Here is a 24,811-nt window from a genome sequence, read left to right as displayed (position 1 = left end):
CCTGAGAAGCAACCTCCCTTTAACACATTGCATCTGGTTTCTATCCCATGTGATTTACGGCACATGGTTAAATACAGGTTAGCACTGCTTATGTTGCCTGTGAATTGACACCATGACCATGGTTTTCTCTGTATTGCGGCTCAGCATCTGAGCTTTTGAATCACGGCCTATTGAGAACTCTGACAGTTGTCACAGGTGACCCGATGGCAATGCCAGCGTTATAATGGCTGATGGCTGACTGAGAAAATGAAAAGCTAAAGAACATGGAAGGAATCAAGGCCTTTATTCAATGCATCGCTGCTTTTTCCTTATCCTTTCTCTTGGTGTTACTTCAAGGGAGGGGGTTTTGTCTTAACTGTGAAATATGACATGCGATACATGTCGCTTATATATCTATTTTTGTGATAGTGTTTTGTGTTAACAGCTGGTTGCAGCTCCAGCGTATGTCTCAATAACAGCAGGATAGCAGCTCACTTTCTATACCCTTAATCACATTGGAGGTCACAAGCGGTAAATCGGGGGTTAGGTCATAAGCCTTCTGCAAATCACCACCATATGATGAAAAATTACAGCATTTAATATATGGACAGTGTCTAATCAAGCACAGCTAGAGATGGCAGAAATTGACTCTTCAAACAAGGCCAAAACATATGGTAATGGCTGCTTCCACACACCCTCAATTAACAAATTGATCTTTATCTTGAAATGATCAAGTCAGTAGTTTTCTAGCTGGGGCAGACTGAATGGAAAATTGACTCCAGAAAGCCCGCTAGTAGTGTGGAGTATACATGTAAACAAGCATGTGCAGAATGAATTAGGATACGCTTGCTCTAGTTACATTTTTAATGGTGTTAATTATCGCAAGTTAATGTCATTTAACAAGTAAATAGAAACATGACAGCCAGTGGAAATAAACATTTCTCTATATTTGCTTGTGTGTCTATCTGTTCAACTAGGCTGATAAAATGAATAGCGAATAAGTTTGCATAGGATGGCACAGACGCTCCTCAGGATGAGAATTACTTTGGCCATCAAAGGTTTAAATGTGTATTGAACATTTAGGACAGAGTGGTGAAGCAGTGGTAAATATTACGAAAGACTACAATTAATCTGACTCCATAAAATTAAGAAATTGACCTCAAATAATTACCAAGTAGTTTATCAACTATAGCAGAGTAGTGGCATGGCATATGAGAAGAAGTATATAAATGGTGGGTGAATTAACAATTTATTTACCAGTAAATCATAAAGGTAGATATGACCAATATCACTTAACATTGAATGTAAGGTAAAACTCAGATAGGTCAACACACTGTAAAAAAATAACAAAAGAACAAAGTAAGCTTAACCAAATAACAATCTTAAATGTAAATACAATACATCAAATATAAAGAAAATAGCAAACCCTAAAAAATGGAGAGAGATAGAGAAAGAGTGAAAGAGAGGGGGAAAGAAAGAGAAACAGAGAGAGAGGCCAAAAGGTCAAAGAAAAGAGAGAGAGAGACTTCCAGACAGCGGTAGATCAGAATAATTACGTTCTGATCTAGAGTGTTCTTCCCCTTATATCTAAAACAACTTAACATACAGTATTAACATATAGACAGCATGCATCTGGAATCACCAGGGCATCTCTCCTTTAGAGCAGGGGGTGTTGGCACATCTCATCAGAGGGCCTGTTCTAGAACTGGCAATACTGTATTTCTCGCATGTAGACTTTTTAAATTATATCAGGCACGAGCAGATTATAATTTCTCCTTTGACAAAAATAGTTAGAGTTGATGTATTTTCCTGTGGTCCAGGAGAGGCCCGGGCCTGAGTTAGGCCCTCAGCAGGGTGACGAGAACCGAGACCAAATGGCAGCTGAAACCAGAGACTTTCTAATTCACTGTACAGTATGTAATGTAAAGCTGATTACAAAAGCTTTGTCAATATGAGACTGTTCCACTGGTTTGGTATGGTATGTAAATTGCTGGCCTTACATGTTCCACAAACAGAGAACTTCATGTGTTGGGCTGATGTTATTCCTGAAGCCAGGGATTTGGTATCGTTATTATTTCCACTGATTACTTCATTAGTTTTTGTTCATTCTGGTGTGATCCTTCCCACCAAGTCAACTGGGAAAACAGCATTTTAGATCCAACGATTCATATTGATCACATAAAATTCCCAAACAGCAAGACACGCACACGCACACGCACACGCACACGCACACACACACACACACACACACGCACTTATTGGACACATTCATTGAGGACTTATTACATTTGATTTGATTTAATTTTTTTCATCCTCTTTTTATAGCCTGCACCTCGTGGGTGTACAGTAGTTGTCACATGTAATATAGCCGGGAGAGGGGAAAAAAAAGGGTCTTTCATGTGCATTTTCCAGAGGGATTGTGACAGGAACTGCAATGTACACACAGCGTATATTGCCAGAGCTTGTGCATAACACCCCTCACCTTGGGCACATGAATCTGGGTCAGAAACGGTTCAAACCGTGTGTGAGTAAAACCGCGGTGTGGCAATCATCCCAAATAAGGAAAAACCTGCAACTTGAAACCTTTTCTACTCGGGGAAGCTCGATTGGGCAAACAGTGAGTGAGGAGCATATCAACACCATATGTTTAAATGCACCCCCCTTTCGCTGCCTCGCTGAAGTCAGACTTCAAATGAATCAGTCTAAAAATAATAACAAAGCCAGGGAGAGGGCATTAGATCCCCATTAACTGAAGCTATATGTAAATGAGACTATTTTATTCTGCATCTTCTGTTGCTTTCAGGTTATTTTTGAAGAAAGTGACTTATTATGAGTCACTTATAAAGTGTTATGTCCCAGCTGAATATCCCTCCTCCAGTTGCTCAAGCCGTAATTAAACCACAGGACAATTAACAATTTTAAGTAAACAAGAGAGCAACTTGTGCTGGAAAACGGTGGGAGTGATCTAGACGTGATTACTTCTAACCATCCTGTACCTGATTTCCAGGTTTCCATATTAAACAATGAAGTGCAGTACAAAATGTGCAGTAAAAGGTAATAATGGGCATAGCAAATAAAGGTTCTGAAAACTGTGTATGAGTATTATATGCATTGCATATATTATATTGTATTTCTGTTTGACTTACACTGTACATGCACATACTGTACACCCGTGCACACATTTGCATGCACAGCAAACCTCCCTCTTCCTCTTCCTCAAACCCAAACCCACACACACATGCACACACCGATAATGTATGAGAACCAGGGCTCTTTTCGGAAATACTCTGTGGTTCCTTGCCAAAGGTCTCTCACATATGTGGGCTGACTAAAACCACCGTGTGTGTGTGTGTGTGTGAGGGAGAGAAAGAGCATAATCAGCTTTCTCTGGACTGCAGCATCTCATAGACAGAGGAGCTTAGACACGGGGCTTGAAAACCTTCAGGTGGCATTCTGCTGATTACTTTCAGGTGGTAAATATCAGCCATATGAAAGCTGGAGCTGCAGCTTGAAGCAGAATCGTAAGGAATATCAAGGGAGAGCAGTCTGCAGATATCTCAGCCTGTCTCTTATCATGCAGTTATGTTTTAAAGGTCTTAAGAAGTTAAAGGCCTCTCCAACTTTGAAGACTGAGAAATATAAAGTTTCAGATAAAGAACAAAAGAATAAGCACTGTGATGACTGATTCAGATTAGAAAGGTTTTTTTCTGTAAGAACTCTGGTGATAGCAGCTGAGGTCATCTTAATTTGCCAGGTGCATCTGAAACTTTAGGGAGATACAGAAAGATATTCACATTTAGAAAGTACTGTGATAATGGATGAGTTTGAAGGTGCTTGAAATTGCAAATATTTCCCTTCAGAACATTCAGTTCTGGGTCTGTGGGGCAAGCTATGCTGATCTATTGATATATGGTTACACATGGTATTCATCTGCAATTATAGTTATAAAGCTCTAAAACTATACCATAAAAAAATAAGAGGGGTGTGTTACGATTGTGGGACGCCCTGCTAGCAGGGAGGTGATGTCAGTCATGTAGAAAACACGAACATAAATCCTGAGCCCCTAAAACAACCCTGTCAGTAAGCATGGTGTGACCCTGCACTGTAACCATGCACTTTATTTTATAACACACAATTAACTGCACGGGGAAGGATTTTAAAATGTGATTGCAATGCTAAACTGAAATGGCAACAATGGCGTCTGGATTCACAGAGAGAGGGCTTAAAACTCATCTTCAAGGGGACAACTGTGACCTCAAGACATCTAGAACAGATTTGGATTTATATAATAGCCGGCTATCTGGCCCTCCAGTACTTGCAAGAATCTTTATTCTCGCCTACATGTATGACATCAGTGACAGTTCTTTGTATAGGAGAAACAGGCAATGGCTTACGGCGCAAGTGGTCGAGGGGCACACAAAGTTTTAACAGAATAAATCCCCCTCCAACTGAAGAGTCATTCTGGGAGAGTGCAGTTTGTTTAAAAAGGACAATCCCCAGGCCTCAGTTTTTCTTGAGTGTGTGTGTTGCACTAAGGCATCAAGGCAATACTGCTGAATTACAGCTAAACTCTTAATCTCCATTAAAATTTCATGCAGACGGTCTCATGAGCTCTTGTTTTGATTCCTCCTATCAACACAATTGAGATGTTATTGTATGATACAGAGGATACATCACCCATCTGTTTGGCTACGGCTACAGAGAGTGTCCAGTTACCATTGCAGGTCTCTTGGACATGCATGATCCAGTACTGTGTGTTTTTTAAAGACTGGTCTAGTGACTACTAGACACCTTTCAGGTTTGTTTTTTTCCCTGAGTCTATTTTTTTACGTAGGTCATGTATTCATAACAAATAATCTTCAGGCCACTAGGGATTGTCATGGCCACAATATAATTTATATAGAGAGGTCACAATAAAAGGTACCTGACATTGAAAAGTGCATGGAGGTGAATTAGAAAAAGACCTGCACTTAACAGGAAACAGATTGCTTCTGTCAGCCACATGGCATTGACCATAACATTATCTGAAGTATATACAAATGTTAGAATAAAACAGAATGTCTGATTAAGGGGATCCTTGCAAAAGCATACTCTGGTACCAGCTCTCTTGCTAAGGCACAGTCAGGCCTGAAACCTAGTGGAGGTTGTACTGCAACTGACAACTGGATGGCAGGTCCTCCAAGGCACTTTTACACTGGCAATAGCACAATTCCCAGATGGGAATTATATGGTGGCATCACTTAATACCCTGGATTATACCACCAGACTAAACTGCAGGTATAATAATCAATTTAATGGTAACACTTTATAATAACTAAACACAATTCATCATTTATTAAGCCTTGGATACTTATTAGTTAATGGTTTGTTCATCATTAGTAATTTCTTGTTCATACATAATTTATCATCAGTAAAGCATTTGTTCACACAGTTAGAAATGGTTTGTTCATAGGAATAAGCCTATCCAAAAATATGTTTGTAAGTACATGATTTATACTTAATAAATAATGAAACAACCACTTATAAATGAAATCATTTTCCCATTATAAACCAGTTGCAAACTATTACAAAATGCTTTATTCATCATTTGTAAAGCATTGCTCCTATGCTACGAATTACACGGGACAGAAATATCAGTTTTGGGGGGGTCAGGTAATTTTTCTGATATTGTGAAAAAATATTACAGTTGGCTACAATACAAGTCAACTCCTATTTTCACTAGGAAAAGTTTCATGTAAAGCGATTTCAGACACCCCTATTATGGACCGTACCATTTTTAACCACCGTGGCACTAAAAGAGATAGAGAACGACTTCAACTTCTCAAGCAAGTGTCAACGACGTTGAATGACCAAACGCTAGATTCCTCCAGTAGCCTAAATTCGGTTTGCTGCTGACGTGCATGGGTAAATGTAAGTTGCTAGACGTCTAGGTTGTTGAAAATGTGCTATTTTACAACCTTCATGTTGTAGAATAGACGTGTTTTGTTCTTTCATTGCTCATGTCACGTCTTCATACATTTAATTACCGGCTACTATACCTGCTACTTACTTACCCACTGAGGCTAGTAAAGTGGACCTTGGTTAGTTACCAAGGTTAGTTAGCAAGATAATTCTCTATTTAAATAATTTATTATTTTACATTGTGGTCAGGTAAAATCGATTGTCATTTCCAAGGAGATGAACTCCAGTCCATAGCCTAGGTGTCCATTGATTCTCATTTTATCTTGAATAAATTATTGTGCCCTTTTGAATTAGTTTGGCACAGATCCTGTGTTGTTTTTATTATGCACAAGAGGGTCTGATGTAGCTAAGCCTACATAACATTAGTGAAACCTGTGGAAACATAAAGAGCCAAGTAGCCTAGGGTAAATAGTACATGCTAGTATTTGAATTTGTTTTTAATTGGTTAGTAGGCCTATTGTTTTTACATTCTGGTTATCGGATTCTTGTAGGTTACCGCTCTGTAGTTCTTATGTGGTAGTATGTTTTTTCATAGTAGGCTATATGCTCCTTAATCACATTAAAGATTGCTTAGGTTTCACATATCTCTAGGCTGTTGATTTGACACTGACTACCATAGACTATAATGGAAAATTGGTTTCTGTTTATACAGTAGGCTAGGCTATATTAGAGGGTTGTATCTTACCTCCAGGTCTTATGAAATCTAAAAATAAACCAAATCAATATGTCATGAAATAAGCAATAGGCTTCTTGTAAAGGTAGTACTTTTACTAGTAATTAGAATGGTATTTCAGTGCACTTAACTTCTAACTTTTGAGAGTTGATCAAAACAGTTCTCTTTTGGATATAATAACAATGAGATAGTCTGTAGCCAACTGATTATCAGTTTGTCGCATGTTTACACCTTGTATGTGTGTTGCACAACACATGTTGCACTTGGCGATCACGATGGGGATTGATATGGACCATGATGGTCATAGAAGAAGTGAAGGAGCAGTACCCCCCAATTATGGTGGGGTAATTCACACTCTGCAAGCGACGTACACATGACAATTAAATTGAAGGCCACTGACACAACAGTTAAAGCCAGGAATCGAACCCCCAACTTTTCAGGCTACTGCATGCTAGTTCAGCTCCTTATCCACTACTACACTACCTTGGCCCAGATAAGAACACCTACTGTACGACTATGCAAGAGTTTCTGTTGTCTTGTTAAGCATTTATTAAACATCTGTAAACTATTATTAAAAACTGTATTCTTTGTTTGTAAAGCATTATTCCTACATTAATTCTCATCTGTAAATCATATTTGTTCATAGTAAACACGCATATCTATATTATATTTTTGAATTGACTGTTTTAATACCACTGGGCAGAGGTAGTGTAGTGGATAAGGAGCCAGGTTAGCATGCAGTAATCCATAAATTTGGGGGTTCAAACCCCAGCGTCCACCAATGTGGCCTTACCCTTTAATTTCATTGACATGTGTAAGTCGCTTTGGGTGAATGTGTCTGCTAAATTAATAAATCCAAATGTAAACTTTATAACTCATTTGTAAATGTGTTGCAAGGCATAAAACATCCTCACTTTAGATGAGCTCACAAAATATCATTAACTAACCACTTGTAACTCCTGAGTTAATCATGAATTATAGTATTAAGAAGTGGTTTATAAAATATGTATCCTCACCCTAACTAATCATTAGTGCATGTGCATGTAACAACAGTTACTGTTACATAATGGAAATATTACTTCATCTAAAACATATTATTGTATCATTTATTAAGTATTAACAATAATGCATTTAACATATTTTAGATATAGGCTTATTTACTATGAACAAACCATTTCTAACTGTGTGAACAAATGCTTTACTAATGATAAATTATTTATGAACAATACATTACTGATGATGAACAAACCATTAACTAATAAGTAACAAAACAAATTGTGTGTAGTTATTATAAAGTGTTACCAATTTAATCTCTTTGTTAATGGGTTATAGAAGGATTTTGTTTTCCAAACAATGCACATAAGACATGGGTCGGTCTATAGTAAATTCAGTCAATTGACTACTTCTTAATCTCAAGTCTATTTTTAAATACCAGTGTTTACTCCAGACACCTTGAATGACACGAATGACCTTTCAGTCAATTTATTTCAATATGGGTTTGTTTATTTTCTTTAATGGCTTTCCCTTGTAGTAAGTCAAGCATTACATAGAGAAGGGATTAATTCCATTCAAAACTTAATAAACTTGATGAGTTTTTAAACCCTCAGAGAGCCCAATGCCATGCCAGTGTCCTACCTGTTCACCGCCTTTCAAAACGCATTATCAGATTGGCATTGAAGTTTGCCTCCATATCGACTCTGACACTGTCAGCAGGAGATGAGCATTATTAATGAGAAAGGCCTGTTTTTTTTGTTTTTTTTTTCTAGACCAGCATAATTTTTGAGAATAAATGTAGACTCTCCATTGCATGCATAATGCATTAATGACAAAAAATCACCCAAGGCATTCTTGCTCTCTCTGATTGGCTGGAGGCGGCTGGGTACGACGATTGAATATGCTCAGAGGATGAGGAAATGTAATCTGGCATGGGATTCGGATATGGCTCAGACCATTTCATATTCTCTCCAAATCCTTAATGATTCAAAAAGCTTGCTCATATTAAAAAGTGGGTAGTGTGTGGTACTTCCACAGTTGGAAGTGTGGCACGGTATAATTTAATGATTATGTATGGGTATGTATAGAAAATGGAGATTGCTCAAGTACATTCTTTTGTACCAAGTCATTCTATGTGTTTGATCAATCTTTTCATCTTTCCATGGAGGCTTTTTTTGTATTTATAAATATCTTTCACTGCTCAACAATAATAGCACCTCTTCTCTTGTGCACTCAACCTTGACTGTTATTACAAAACAGCCTATCATAGTTATTTTAAAAAGTGTTACTGTAGGTGTTGCTCAGACACCAAAGGATATGGCTCCATAGCCTCACTATCATAACTTTGGCAGTTGTAGTTAAACATTAGGGTAAGAGCTAAATATGGATTGTGCACCTTACTTCTAAAAGTCAGTATTTCTTTTACCTGCTTTTCCGTAGATATAACTGAAGAAACTTCTTGCATAAGAGAAAGAGGAGCAGAAATTCCAAAGCTTGCTGTACGAGAAGAGCTCTGACTAATTCTTTCATGTCACAGAACATTTGCCGCATTATCTGCAGTGAATGCTCACTGGCCTTGACATTTATTGCAATTAAAATCATTTCATTTGCTTTGGGCCTCTCGTTTTAAAGATTAATCTCCTTTGACAAATCCTGCCGTTGTAGGTGCAAAGATGACACATTGAAGGCTCAGACTGGAGAAGTCCCGAGGAGACGGAGGAGACAGTCACTTGTTACTCAAATAAACCTGTTGCTGTACTGAGGGATGGACTTTCTCATTCTAGCCTGGGTGACTTTCTAGGTATTCCTGACTAAGGCATTTTAATGTACTAGTGAATATTGAAAACATTAGTTTGAAGGTTCAGCATACGGATATATTTTGACGTCTGAGGTGACGTGAGGACACAAGGTTCTCTTGGTGTTAAATTGATTTGACACAATCCCCTAAAAATAACAGATGAAGGTAAAAGAAGATTGTGTGTCGAGACAGGAGGACTGTGAAAAATGGCAAAGTCCTTAATCAGTGAATGCCTCTGCCCAACATTAAGGAAATAACTTCATGATGAATAGGGGCCAGCAAATGCTCCATATGTCATCTCAATAGTCCATCTCTCCAGCTTGTCAGGTGGCCTGTTTACTTGTTTTCCCCTCTATTTTTTTCCCAGCCTTTGGATGCTTCGCTCAAAGCATCTTTTTTTTGCTGGGTATGGGTGCTTACAGTCAGCACTGTGTTTTCAAAGGGATGCTTCTGAACCAGATCCAAATCTGGCTGAAGAGGAACCTCAAATGGTTTTGAAGCTTCCCTAAGAGGACTAGGCAATGGGCCACAGCAAGCCACGCAGAACTGAGCATCCAAATTTACCTGTCACCTCACTTTGTCCAACCCCACTGCCTCCTTGTGTAGGTGTCGACACAAACACTGTATAGCATCTGCCTTATAGGTGGATGATGAAACCATGGTACTGGTGGAGTCCTACACAGTCTTTGTTTGCTTAGGACTCAAAGCCGTTGTTATATGCTTGTCCTTTGACTATGCCGTATGCACCTTATTGAGATAATAATACATTTTAACATGTCTGGAGTATCAATAATTTACCACATTTTTGTCATCTGTGGAATACCTCCTTTTTAAATATTAATTCTACTGGACTTCCAAATTATCCCAGTTTTAACTCATGGGTACTGAATATTTCATATGGCACATTCAGCACTGCCAATACTCAGCCTTTTGTGCTTCTGCTTCTCTCATACTTTCATTTATGGAATGCTCTGTTATATTTCTCCTTCATCTTCCCTTAGTTTCAAAGAGCATCCCATAGCTTTCGGTTACTCCCATTTTCGTTTGGTTTGTGTTTGTTTGTTTGTTTGATAGAGAGTCAAATGGTTATATTGACAACAGTTGATTTTGTAGCATTTAAGAGGAATGTTCAAGATACATCTTTACCAAAAGGAGAAAAAAGAAGAAATACTTGATTGCTGCATCAACAACAATGTTTATCTGTAGTCAGAGTAACTGATCCATGAAGTGTTTACGTGACTTGAAGTAGTCACTTCTTGAGATGTCATACCTTAGATCATACTGGCATGTCTCCTTACCTTAGAATGAAAGGCAGTGGAGTTCATATCAGATTTCAAACTCTCAGATCAAAAAGGCCACAAACCTAATGTCTTTGAAGAGGCTTTCCATTCGTATCTTCTGAAATCCCCCAATCCCTGCCAGGCTTATCAAACCACAGAAGGCCTCTTGATGAAATTGAAAACCATCCCACCCCTTTTAAATTATACTTCTATGGGAGATATAGAAAACCACAGGTTCACGTGATCGCACAGCTGTACACATGGCTTTTCCTCAAAGTGATTTTAATGTGCATAGATATCTGCCAGCAGTGCTGTTTGTCCATGGTCACTCTGACACCCGCAGATGACACACAAGCCTCCGGCTGCCACTAGCACCGGACTCCGGGAGCAACCTTCTCAGTCGCGTGTCCTCCCTCGGTGTGCAGCATCCTCGATAATTACATTGATAATAGGGCACGTTTGTAACTATGGGGCGCAACCTGAGGACTCAAGATGCTCAGGCTGATGGACCTCAGAACTAAAAGAGAGGAAATGTAGCCTGACAAGGTCAACTCCTGCAGGAGGCTACATGCTGCCATAGTGAGAAAAAAGATAAGAGGAAATAAGGGAACACATAAGTGTGCATTGTTTTTCAGGGTGTGTGTGTTGGGTGGTAGGTCTCCAAAGGGTCACCGCACTGGTTGTGACAGTTTGTAATAAGAGTGCCTCAGGAATTTTCTTATTATTTATTATGTTCTGAAGCCCTGCTGTGTTGTTCACACAGTGAGGCAAACCAGATAATGGTCAGTGCAATGCTTTGCTGAAGTTGTTGCAGCATGTTTTAAAAAAGTTCCCTCGAATTCCACAGAACAGAATACTGTGATAAAGGGCCAAAAGCTGTCAGCTGACATTTCTCAACGTTTTAGATTTAATCCCAAAGAAGGCATTCAGATGTCAGATGTGATGACAAGCTTCTAGACATGACATATCTATCTATATTTAGCACATCTGTGTTCTCAATAGCAATGATCAATATGCAAACTCTTCACCCATATGAAAAGATAAATGTACCCTATGCCGACTTAATAAACTAAAATGTCACCCTTGTTGCAGGCCTGTAAGTTGCTTGTGTTCCTTGTGACCAAAAACAATATGGCTAGCCTGACGAGCCAGACCCACATTAAAATGTAGGGTCTAGGCACTCACCGTTCGCAGTGCTCAGTCCGAGGGGCGGGATAATCGGTTGTCTTTCAAATTCCCTCTGCACGCAATAGGACAGCGCTATGAGTCCCATGCATTTTCCACCAGCGGAGCTAGTTGGCTAGTTCAAACTTTTGCCAACTTAATAAAAGCTTAACTCATGTCACACTGTTCGCCAACAGCAACATTATCTTATTTGTTTTCAAGTAGCAGGGAATTCAAGCCAAACCGTTGCAACTCTGCCATCAATCATTATGTTAAGCCCGCCTAACGACTCTATACACGATTTGATTGGCCTCATAGAAGTTTAATTTTTCGAGCTCACAAGCCAACGGAGAGTTGCTAGACTAGCCCTAGCAGAAAATGTAATTTGCTGCCGCTAGGGTGCGTCTAGATTTCTAGGCTACAATATGGGTGCTTCACTCAAAAGAGCAAAATAAAACATTGCATGCCAGTTACCTGCAGGTTCGGATAAGCCATTGTCGTCTTCTGTGAAGCAAGCAGCTGTGTTGCTTCACGCCAACTCGTTAACAATGGCAGTCAGGCTTTCTTCTAAGAAATAGCCTGACTGCCATTGTTAACAAGTTCTATGCACCTTGTCCAAATGCACAGTGTTGTTTCAGCCCCTCAATTTGCACAGTTCGAAAGCACAGAGTTATTCAAGCAGCTCTGTTTGCAAAGTCCAAGTGCACTATCAACTTTGCTACTACTGTGACTAAGAACACATGAGCTAAAATGGCAACCAGGCATGAATTCACCACTTGACTGAAACTCAGGAATTACACCGTCACTGACAACTTAGTTATCTATCCGATAACTCAGTTATACTCCACTCCAGTGTTCTAGAAATGAAGCTAGAACCGTGTAAACTTATTTTTCTGCAGCGAGCTCAGACTAGCCGTCTGCTCACTTCCATCTGCTCTCTTCTTCTCCCTCCTTCCGTTGCAGGTGCAACAGGTTGTGGTTCAAAAGTCAACATAAACATCACAACCAATAAACATACAGAAAATGAATGATTCAAATACAGGACATAGTGCATACATATTTTTTTTTTATACATTTGTTAAATATATTTATATTATTTTAATGTAAAGAAAATTAAAGAAAACATAGCAGAGGGCTACATATAAGATGTTCCTGAACATGTTTGCATTGTGTAAAGAGTGAATTTGTTTGTACTACAAACCAAATAACCTGCATCACCTTTATCATAATGAACTGTCCAAGAAAATACATACATCATTTGAATTAGCCGGATATGAGGAGAGACACAGAATAAGTTAATCTACAATAAGAATGATCTCAGTGCAGTATGCCTCTGCCAAGAGATATCATTTATTACAGGAAATGTATTCACTGACCCATGGTGCTATGACATGGAAATATGCCGAAGTGATGCAGCTCCGTGTCCACATCCATCCGTCATTAAATTTTCATGTATGTACTGTATGTGTTAAAGATATCCTGTCACTCTCTGCCTTAAATATTGACATGCATGCATACAAACATACTTCCACATCTACATTACACACACAAACACACATGAATATACTCATGAGACTCATGGGCTGGATACACTCCCTGACACACACACACACACACACACACACACACACAAACAAACAAACACCGATGCCTTATCAAAGGATGTGTGTGTTTGTGTGTGTGTCTGTAGAGATGTGTTTGTGTGTGACAGAGTGCATGTGATAATGTGTTTGTGGGGGCAGGGGGTGGCATGTTTGTCCAAATTAAAAGCATAACATTGACAGCATCCATTTTTAATTTTCTGTGCAACAGGCTATAACCCTCCCAAATCCAAGCAGCGCGGTGTATGTGCTTACAAAAAAGAAAAAAAGAAAACTAAGCCCATTAAAGAGAGGAACATGGAGGCTTTCTGATTCCTCTTTAAAAATGCACCAACAAAGGGCTGATGTAGTGGCTTTTGGCTCGTGTGATTATAGACCACACATTCAGATATGGACAGCTCATTTAATCAATTATATTCCAGCTCATCCACGAGACAGCCTACTGCTTTGGCAAAAAAGAGAGAGAGGGCTTGTCACTCAAGTAGCAAAGTCGCTTACGCAAGTTGTGGCACCAGGGGAGACGGCAAAGCGAGGGGATGTGTTGCGCTCGCTCTCGCCGCTCTTGCCTACATTCCCTAGCCTTGCCTGCTCGCCTGCTTAAGGACAACACAAAGGGAAGCATTAGGCTCTGGATATGCAGGAGGAGCCTCAGCTCTGAGGCTGCTTCTCACGATCAGCCCACGCAGTCCACATCTCTTTCACCCTCTCCCCCTCTCTCCTTTTTTCACGCTCTCCCTTTCTCTCTCTCCTCTCTCATGCATGCATCTCCCTTCAATGTGAGCGATGTGAGGAGCCAATGAGTTAGCCCTGGCGGAGGGTGCATGACTCAGTTCCTTAGCCCTTTCACTCACTAATGGGAGCCCCCGAATGAAAACGCTATGAGTCATCCGCACCCAGGTTCATCGTAGAGCTGCACACTGATAGACTTATGTAGAAGCCCAGTGTTTTTTTCTCTCACTTGAACTAGATTGACCTGGTGCAGATGAACCTATACACCTCATCTAACTTTGTATCTAATTGTCCTTGATTAAGGTTAACACCGTCATTACAAAGCCATATTGTAAACCAAGAGGTAATAATTTGTGATGTGATGTTAAAATTATGTTATGTGGACCTATGCTCCTATTATGTTTTTTTTTATTCTAGCCTACAATTCATGTACATGCAATTAAAGCCATTAGGTAATTTGCATGTAGTAAATAGGAAATTGCCGTGCTTAGTTAGTTATTAAATATTGTACATTTGCTATTTATAGGCTCGTTGCAGACATGTTTTTGCTCATGACAAGTTTGATCTTCCTCCAAGTTCCAACTGGGACCTCATTGAAATGAAAATGTGCCTGAGTGTGTTGGAAACCCAGGATGTGATCACAGTGTGGGTATGCTGAATGAAATGTAATTGTGTTCAACAATAGCTCCTCTAATCCCTGATGATTTGATTAATTTAGAATGTGGAGGGGAAAATCCTGAATACATTTAGAAGAAGATGCTGCATGTTTCTTATACTATTCTGCCCCCAGATGATTCTTTTTTGAGCTTGTAGGAAGGATGCTACCAGTGCGGATTTAAAGCATAATACTTCTAAGTAATTTCCAGATGGAAAGTGACAGGGGTATTGTCAATGATGCAAGGTAGTGATTCATGTGGATATCAGTGGTGTGTTAAACAATCTTGTTTATTGGGAAAACAAAACCCTATTCTATACACAGTTTCAGAGACATGTGCGACATGACAAAAGGAGGTCAGATTGAGGTGTTCTCACTTTAAATAGCACTGGCCTCACAAAATGTTCCTCCTGCAAGAGGAGTTTATTACTTTTCAGTCGTTGTCTGATGTGTCCAATTGTGTTTCCGCCCACTGAAATATTCTGGAGGAAAATGGGAAAAGTCTGCCTCAGTCACTTATTTTGTCAACTTTGTTTACTCTAGAGGAAGTGTGTCACTGTCAGTGTAATGAAAATTTCAGTGGGCATTGAGTGTGAATGGATGGGGCTTATTTCAAATTAGATGCATATTCCTTGAGGCCCCTGAAGGATTTTGACCCTGAATAAAATAACTTATACTTTCATGTTCAGAATTCCAAAGAAACCGTTAAGGTCATTGGGTATCAAAAGTAATAAAAGTTTGAAAAAGAGATATCTGTCTTTGAGATTTCTTGAGGTCAGTTTGAATCGGTGAAAAGTGAAAAGAAAATAGTGATTTGGCCCAGGCTTACCAGCACATAGAGATAACAGACAGTTGGTATGACTGACAAGGATTTGTCCAATCACTTCACTCCATGCATCCTTAGAATAAAGAACATATTTGAAACACTCAATTTTTTTCATTGTCCATTTGATATGTGGTTTCATGTCATGTAAATTACATAATTGAGGGACAGAACATTTTGCATGGTCAAGGCACAATCAAAAATCATATAGGGAGAATTATTTGATTCCACTGCATTACACAGCTTGAGGGGACTCTGTCTGCTGTCATCAGGCATGACTGCACACAATATGGGGAAAGACAGCTGAATTTAGATGTTGGGAGAGAGCTCAGCAATGTGACTGTGAGAGGAAGCCTATTAAGATCAGTAACTGCAGACATTCAGACTCATCCCAAAAACACAGAAGCAATAGTACAGTTGTAACCTTTCCTGTAGAGTAGCTACATCAATCTTTTCCCTTTCAAAATGGAACTTAAGTCAATTTATGCTTGTTGCTTTCATGAATTCTTATCAGACAAGTCTAGTGTGAAGACCTTGTCATTACTAAGTATGTAAATGACCTCATACATGCCTATTAGTGACTGTCTTTGAGGAACTCTTGGCTTTAATTTAATGATGCTGGACAACCCATTTTCATGTTGTAGAAGCTTCCACATTAGTTTAGGGGATGTATCAGTCTCCTTGCGTAGATCTGATGTAACTTAATCATCCAGATGGAAAAGCCGAAGTTGTGCTTGCCTGATAGTGCTATGTATAGCTACTGCTTTCACTGGCTTTCATTTTTTTTGTGTGTGTGTGTGTGTGTGTACATGTGACATGTTTTCCCTGTTCTTATGACAGTGCTATGTTTGGAACAATCACCTGCATACTGATTCTTGGTGTGCCATGTTTTTGTGATTCTTTTTCATAAGCAAAGTTGAGTTAGCAACTAAAATGATTTACTGTAAGTGTGTGTCTAAGATTCCTCACCATCTGCTCAACTCCAAGAGTTCACATGTATCAACCCAGCATCATACTTACACTGTTTTCTTTCCCGAGGAATGAAACCCTCCAGAAAGCCACAAAAAGCTGAGCTCAAATGAAATGCAAATGTAGAACTTGCTTTTATGTATTTTGTCATTTCTTTCAGCATGGTATATGTTATCACTTTCATGCTCTGCATAAGGGTAGGTCCTGCCAGCTGGGTGCCATATTTACAACTAGCATTCCCAACATAATTTCATCTGCCTGTGGGATTTGACTTAATAGCTTCAATATGGCCCCACTGGTGCCATCAGTTGTCATTCATTTGCCAGTTCAGACGACAATGATGAAAACATGGTGTGACAGGGTGCAGGGAAAGCTTTCAAATAGTTAAATATAGCTCAGAAGGACCTATTTGGCTCTGGAGGAGTAAACAATAAGCCTGGATGAGTTCTCTATGACCTAGAGAGAGTTCACAACACAAATGTTCACATTTGCCATTAGGATTATTTTCCTCTCCTATCCATGGTATTCCTCCAAGTCTTGACAATGAATGCAGAGTTATGCTATGAACAACAGATACAAACATAATGCAGATCAAGCTGAGAAATCTCTGATCTCATTTAGTTTCTGGCCAGGAGTTAAATGGTATTTACAGGGTTCTTGATGTGGTCTTTGCAAACCAGCTGTCTGGAGCCAACACAAGGTCTTCATTCTCCCTCTTTTATGTGTCACCACATCTATGGCTTTTGGGCTAACGAAGAATGCCATTCATTCATTTAAACTAAACAGGAAGCACTTTCCTTTAGACTGCCCTGAAACCAAGTTTTTTTTGTCCTACTTCCTAGATTAAGCAAATCTCTTCAGAAACTGAATAATACATTCTCATGAATGTTGAATCTCACTCTATGTAGTGTATGCATCCTGGTATCCCTTGTCCAAGGATTGGGTTCCTCAACCATAACTTAATGTGCCAAGGGCTTACTATCACTAATGCAATGAAATGGTTTAGTCACATCAATTATGTATTCAATACAAGCATGTTTTGTTCTGAAGATGAGAAAGAAAAGATTGAACCCTACACTCAAGTGGTGCTACTGAACTTTGTATATATCCCCCAAAAGGCAATACCTTTGCATGACATATAAAGACATTTTTTCAATGTTATGCCAATGCTCTTATTTATTTATTGACAACTGGATCAGTAGATACTTCTGGCCAAAAAAAACAGGAAGTTCAGTTGCATATAGAAATCTAGGGTTCATACAAGTAGGGGTTAAGTCATTGAGAGACCTCAGACCCATACAGACCAGCCTCAGACGAGTCCAGGAAGTGACGTCAATTCCGGAAATAAGTACATAATTTACTTTACTCTTTATGGAGAATACAGAGGGAAAAAACGTGTTTTCTTTTACAGTTCATGGAAAAAAATAGTCACATTAGGTAGAAGCTTTTTATTATTATTTGTAATTCAAATTTATTTATTAAATAATCAATCGCGACTGACTGTCCACGTGATTTGCCAGAGTCAGCTGGGAGGAGCTTGTGACTCACGCATAGGAACTCACGGCAGATATTGCGCGAAATTTTGGTTTATGGCTATCGTTTAGATGTCCTTCCTATTCATTAACATGAACATGATGACTGACTAAATAAATGACTATGATGTTTAATAAACCATTGTAGGCATACATTTAACAAGTTATCATTATATCACATCAATTAAGTGTTTTCTGTAGGCTAGGCTAACTGTGTGACATGCTTTACACTACAGCATACAAATCAACAATAGGCTATCAACACATTTGCAGTATCACTGTTACAGAAATCACATACAAGAAGGCATCCTCTTGATTGTTTGTACATTTTTGCACATTCCAACATAAGGAAGCAGCATGAGGAAACTTGTGGTTTTTCTGCCTTATTTTCTAACTACTTTTATGAGTCTGCAGTATCACTGAGTACAGCTGTTACAAGAGGATCTGGCGTCCCTTTGTTATGATGCACTTCCTGCGACGGTCATTCGTCTCTAAATGACTTAACTCCCTCTCTTTCATACTAAGGGTCTGTTCGAAACGGTAAAACTGCCTTTTAAGATATCTAACTGGGGAGCGAGGGAAGTGCGGTTCAAATAATCGCTTGCGCCAACGTCTGAAGCAGCTGTGAAAAGTAAACAAACATGGCAGATGACATCGGTAATGGCTGCTGAATCTGTTTAAAATGTAATTTGTGTGACCTTATTTTGCTTAGATTTGTAGATTTGAGATGAGAAATAAACAATTTATTATCTGGTTATGCCATTGTTGTAACCATTAATAGCGTCTGGTCTGATATATCTGTCACCCGTAAAACTAATTTATACCGTTAGCCTGCTAGCTTACGTAAGCTAATTTAGTTTAACGTCCGGCCTTTGCTAACGTCATACCGTAGTGTTAACCAAAGATTCTAGAGTGCTACGCTCATTTTTAAAAGATGCATTTAATCCAAAGTCATGTCTAGTGAGACAGCTCTCTATGGGAGGGAGGCAGCAGGCAGCTGTCTTCCGTTTCGAACAGACCCTAAGAGTCTTTCCTATTCAGCACACAATCATTAACAGTTGTTTTTTTTAATGATTATTTATTTGAATTTGTGCTTACAGAGCTGCACCATTAGGAAGCCCCCCTGACTGTGGTCAGCACTTGAAGCAGTCAGGTTGGGGAATTGGTAATCGTTTGTGTCTGTCGAACTAAGTGCCCATGGCCTCACAGGCCCTTTTAAAGCACCGGCTTAAAAACAGCAGCGACTTTCAAGAGGCATCTCTCAGCGCCACAGTATGAAAGCCTTTCATACACAATTCTCGGAGTCAGTCCCATGGTGGTCCTCGACAGCACAAGCACTTAGGTCCCCGCCATTGCCAACGTGTCACCTGGGAACAGATTTTTTTTTGGTGGTGGGAGGGCTGGAGTGATCTGAGTGGCTGATCACTTAACAACATCACACCAGTCACAGCTTTAATGAGACCTCTCGTTCCCTCTGTGTGTGGCAAGGAGAACGTATTTCACCGCAAAGGCTTTCTTCTTCATTAGTACGGGAATACAGGTGAATGTCTCAGTGTATCTTCATGAAATATTTCAGATAAGGTGACAGCAAGCTACCAAAACAGCATTCCAGCAGTGGCACTCTCCCCAGAGGAAAGAGCATTTTAAAATAATAAATATCTTCTTTGTCTAGTCTATTTATCCTTGACACAGTTGAGACCAAATTAACATCAATATATTATTTTGACCATTGTTTTATTTCTCAATCTCAACTCCTAAGAAATCTTCTTGTGGCACAGACCGACTTAAATTAAGATCTTGAAATTCTCTTACTATCAGGGCAGGCTCTAGGCAAGGGCTTAGCCCACCCTAGCATTGTGTCTTGCCCACCCAAACAAAGTCAAGAAACAGTTTTTTTCTTTCAGTTGTGCATCTGCACAGTGTGCAGCCTCAAACCCAGCTTGGATGTACATGAGTTGGTGTTGAGTGTAATGGTATTGTAGTAGTGTAACTGATTGTGGACTGCCTTTTGGGGGATATATACAGTACAAAGTTCAGTAGCATATCACTTGAGTGTAGGGTTCAATCTTTTCTTTTCTTTCTGTTAAGTGGACAGTGTTTGAGAGCAACAGTTTTTCTCTGCAGTCAACTGATCAACTATGCTAACCTGCCTACATCTCATAGCCTAAATACAGCATCAGAGATGCTCTCAAAAAGTCACAACTGAACTTGTCAAGCGGTACAAAGTGGAGACAAGTCTCTGACATTGTCAATGCATGCCAAGATTGAGCAATGTTTTAGGGCAACCACATAACCGGTTCCATGTGTTCTGATTGAATGACTATAGTTATCAAAAAACTGATCATTAAAGTTCCCAAAATTTGAGGTTGGTATGAGAGGGTGTGTATTGTGTGTTTGTGTGTGGGCAATATACAAGTTACTTATCTTGCACTGTATCATCTTCCTGAATCTCAATGTTATGACAACAAGTCTGGGCAAATTACAGCAAAGTCAGCATCAGTCAGAGGCATTCATTGTTTTGCACTTTTATGATCACCAAACGCAGAGGCGGACAGAGTACACAGCTTCATTACTTGAGTAAAAGTACAGATACCCTTTGCTAAATTTTACTCAAGTACAATTAAAAGTACAACAGTCAAATGTCTACTTAAGTAAAAGTACTGAAGTACTTGTTTTTAAAAGTACTTGAGTATCAAGAGTACAAGAGTAGCCTACATTTTCTAAATATTGCATTACTACTGCCACAGTGCTCACATTTATGTACAGAAACGTCCGACATGGAGTTATGAAAAATGTTAATGTTAATACCTTGGAGAATGTAAAAGGAATTGAATGGAATTGCATTTTCATCTTTTTACCATGTTACCAGGGATGGGCAGTATTTCTAATATATGTATTTAAAATACGTATTTCAAATACAAAATACTATTTTGTAATTGAAACACTTGAAGTGAAAACTATCATTAACTTGTTCAGAAAATTGAATAGTCTGGCGAGGTGGGGCCTCAGGTTCCCGGGATGGACCTGCTGCGTCTTCATCCATTGTTTCGTCTATGGCTTCGTCTCTTATCTAAATCTGACCATGGAGTTGACTTTGGCGGAAAGCTGAAGGTGATTGCTGATAGGCTGTCTTAATTAGTGGCACTGCACAATCCAATCACGTTTGAGAGGGAAACAACAAATTGAGGGTTTCCGAGATTTTTCTAAGTAATGGGTACTCACAGTTATGGATAGAAATGTAGTGGAGTAAAGAGTACAATATTTGCTTCTCAAATGTACTTGAGTAAAGTCATGATTACTCCCCAAAAATGATACTCGAGTAAAGTACAGATCCCTCAAAATTGTACTCAAGTACTGTACTCAAGTAAACGTAGGCTATTGGTTTTACAAAATAATATTTGGCAATATCTTTAAACTACAAAATTACTCACCTTTAAAGTATTTTGATACAAAATATGAAGCCATTTACTTCAACAAAATAAAATTCAAATGACAAAATCCTGTACTATTCTGACCACACTGCACCCGCAAGCCATTTAGTTTAATTTCATGAAATAGCTTTTCCTCTATAAATGTATTATCAACCCTCACTCTCTCTTCGTCTGTCTGTCTTTTAAGGCTTCCACTGTATTATGCACTGAGGGAGTTATGGATGTCATCTTAGTCTGCACAATTTGGAACTTTGGAAGTTTCAGCATTTAGTTATCTAATTCTAATACATTAAAGATGGAAATTCAGACATCTTCAGCATCAATGGTATTGGCGTTATAAAAATGATAAATGCTTCATATATGGTTTCAGAATGCAAGAGCAGTAGCAACCATCTGCTGAAGAGCACTTGTAATAATGCACTTACCTAATAAGTGCACTGACATAATCATTTAATTATTACACACAATACAATACAATGCAATACAAAGTGTACACAGCCATTGGGAGACACATCCAGAGCCACCAAAAATACTGCTCTATTTTTACACTGTGTTGGTCTTTCTAGAAAAAAAGTTAAATACTAGCCTTATTTTTACATGATGGATAGACTGAATCTTTGGTGACTCAAATGTGGAGAAGGTGAAAAAGACTGAAAAAGCACTCTAGCTTAAACATTCACACCATGGGACTGTGTTGTCTTTCTTTCCTGGGGCAAACCAAAGACCTTGCTCTCTGAAACTATGAATGTTAGTATAAATCACCTTATGAAGGTGAGTCTTGTTTAAATGCTTACATGAGAATGTCATCCAACACAGTGATTAATCACTTTGTTTGGAGTGCACTGTGCACCTGTGTTACACAAAACAAAATATGATGAGCTATTAGGTAATACAGATGAGTAGAATCATGTTTCATAACAGCAGGCCTACTGAATGGAAAAACAAAGATGTTTACTCTCTTGCCAATCTATTGTCATGCCAGGTAAATACCTTTTGCCATGCTTGACTTTCAGTCATGTACCTATAACTTTTCCATTGACTCATTCCAGTGATTTGCACCCTACCTGTACTTCCATTGTAATTATATCCTTGACTTCCACTACATTTGCTCCAGAGTAAATCTTTCCAATTGTGTCAGATAGGTCGCATACCAAAAGTATGTTTGTATTTGTGCCACTGAAAAAAAGGTCAGCAAACATTTTCACACGTAAACAGACAAAATAATAAGTGTACTGAGGAGGCTGTTGTTTGTCTGACTTCAGAAATCGACACACACCTTTCCCGAGAGAGGGTGTGGGGGTGTCAGATAATGTCCTCTTAGGAGGTGAATAACAATGGTGCTAGACAGCTCAGAACATTCTAGAAGACGTGAAGCACACCTCTTTGCCAACAGAAAATGGCAGTTTGCTCCAGGCATTGTCGTACTTTGAGTTAATTTTGTTTGTGGTATTTGATTATTTGCATATAAGCTGGCATACCAGAAACAGTGAAGCATATCTTGAATGTTGGCAACATGGACAGGTTTGGACATGTTCCATTTAACTGCTACTGATGTGATTGGTTGATTCTGTGGCGAGAGACTCTGAGGTCAAACTAATGAATGATACATGCATATCTCCAAAACAGGTTGAAGTTGTTTTGGACATGCAAGAGATGCAACCTGCACTGTATTCCCCAACAGTGTTCTAAACTCAATAAAATTGCAGAGCTGTACTCAAAGCTGCCATATTGTTCAGGCACCACAAAAGTTTTAAGTTCACTCAACTAGTTTCCCAGTTATTGATTATTTTGACAAGATTAGCTCTTAGTGTATGAGTAGAACTGACCCCCAAACTCATTTCTTTCAAGAGTGGATTGAAATTACGTCTGACGTAATAAAGACGTGCAACTTCATTGGTTATGTTCATATCAACATGGCAAATAACCTAATAAACAACACAAACCAACATAAACCAATAAAAAAATTCGAAAATCCCAATGAATGGTGAATGAACTAGTCTACGATCGATTGTGGCAGTTGTAAATTGATACACTTTGACATCGTAGGCCTAAGACTAATTGTTTGCAAGGACTGCTGCGCACCCCGGATGTAGGCAGGCAAGCTGCAAGCAATCAGTGAGATGATCCATCAGTCATCATCAGACTGCAAGCCTTATAGCCTCTACACAAAGGTAAGAATGCGCCTTAATGTAGGTGTAGGCTACTTTGTTTATTTATTTGTGTACCGTCTACCAGCGGGCAGACCTCAGCTAAAGTGTAGGCTATGTAAGAGACCTTTTGCGGGCTAGCTGCATGTTTTAGCGAGTTAACTAAAGTTTGTTGTCTGAGCTGTCACCCAGCCAGCCTGTTATTGCACTACTTTAGTGGAAACTGGACAGACAAACAGTAGGCTATAGTTTAGCATTACCAAAGATCCTTTATTAACCGTTTCTGGTGTGGCCTACTTTGGCCGCGCAGGTTAGACACCAAAGCAACGTTGGAAATCAAACACATGACATGCACAAACAGGCAACGCACTTTTAAACATTTTATTAGTAGCCTACCTAGCTGCCATAAGCTATATGGTTCGCATTAGCTGCTAGATGTAATGCAAAGTAACACTGCAGGGTAATTCTTCAACTATGATTCTTTTCTTGTCCTTGGAAGAAATAAGAAGAGCTAAAAATATTTACTACTTTTTTGATTTTGGTGGTGGAAATGGCATTGCCCTAAAAACACATTTTATTTGCTTCATAGTAGGCCTACTAAAGAATCTAGTAGAAAAAAAACATCATAATTACATAACATATGGCAGGGACTCATTTTTTTAATTTTTTTTTAATCTTAATGCTTTTAAATCTTAAATGTGTCTATGTATGTCATTATGTCATCTCCACCACACTTTGTCATTTCCATCACAACACATATTTTAAGTTAAATATGTAAAAATAATACAACATGCATTTCTGAAAAATTAATACATTTAATATTTTGGCTGATATGGGTGATATTTAATAAAATACATTTGGAACAGTAGATGTTATTTTTGCTTGAAAACACGTTTTGTTGTGTTTTGGAAACGTGTGATTGGGCAGTCGTGGCCTACTGGTTAGGGCTTCGGACTTGTAACCGGAGGATTGCTGGTTCGAACCCCGACCAGTAGGAACGGCTGATGTGCCCTTGAGCAAGGCACCTAACCCCTCACTGCTCCCTGAGCGTGGCTGTAGCAGGCAGCTCACTGTAT

The 24,811-nt window shown here is 39.0% G+C and overlaps 1 long non-coding RNA gene across 1 annotated transcript; it reads right to left on the bottom strand.

The window, feature by feature from the left end:
* Nucleotides 1-2,465: 2,465 nt before the first annotated feature.
* On the bottom strand, nt 2,466-23,567 carry LOC121698727. Its single transcript, XR_006026844.1, has 4 exons — nt 23,249-23,567; nt 14,446-14,450; nt 6,029-6,035; nt 2,466-2,476 (listed from the first exon to the last, which is right to left on the bottom strand). It is a non-coding gene; the product is annotated as an uncharacterized LOC121698727 (long non-coding RNA).
* Between the last annotated feature and the right edge of the window lie 1,244 nt (nt 23,568-24,811).

Source organism: Alosa sapidissima, chromosome 23, assembly GCF_018492685.1.
Source record: "Alosa sapidissima isolate fAloSap1 chromosome 23, fAloSap1.pri, whole genome shotgun sequence".
In the NCBI taxonomy this organism is placed as follows: domain Eukaryota; kingdom Metazoa; phylum Chordata; class Actinopteri; order Clupeiformes; family Clupeidae; genus Alosa; species Alosa sapidissima.
This window is presented reverse-complemented; position numbering and strand designations above follow the sequence as displayed.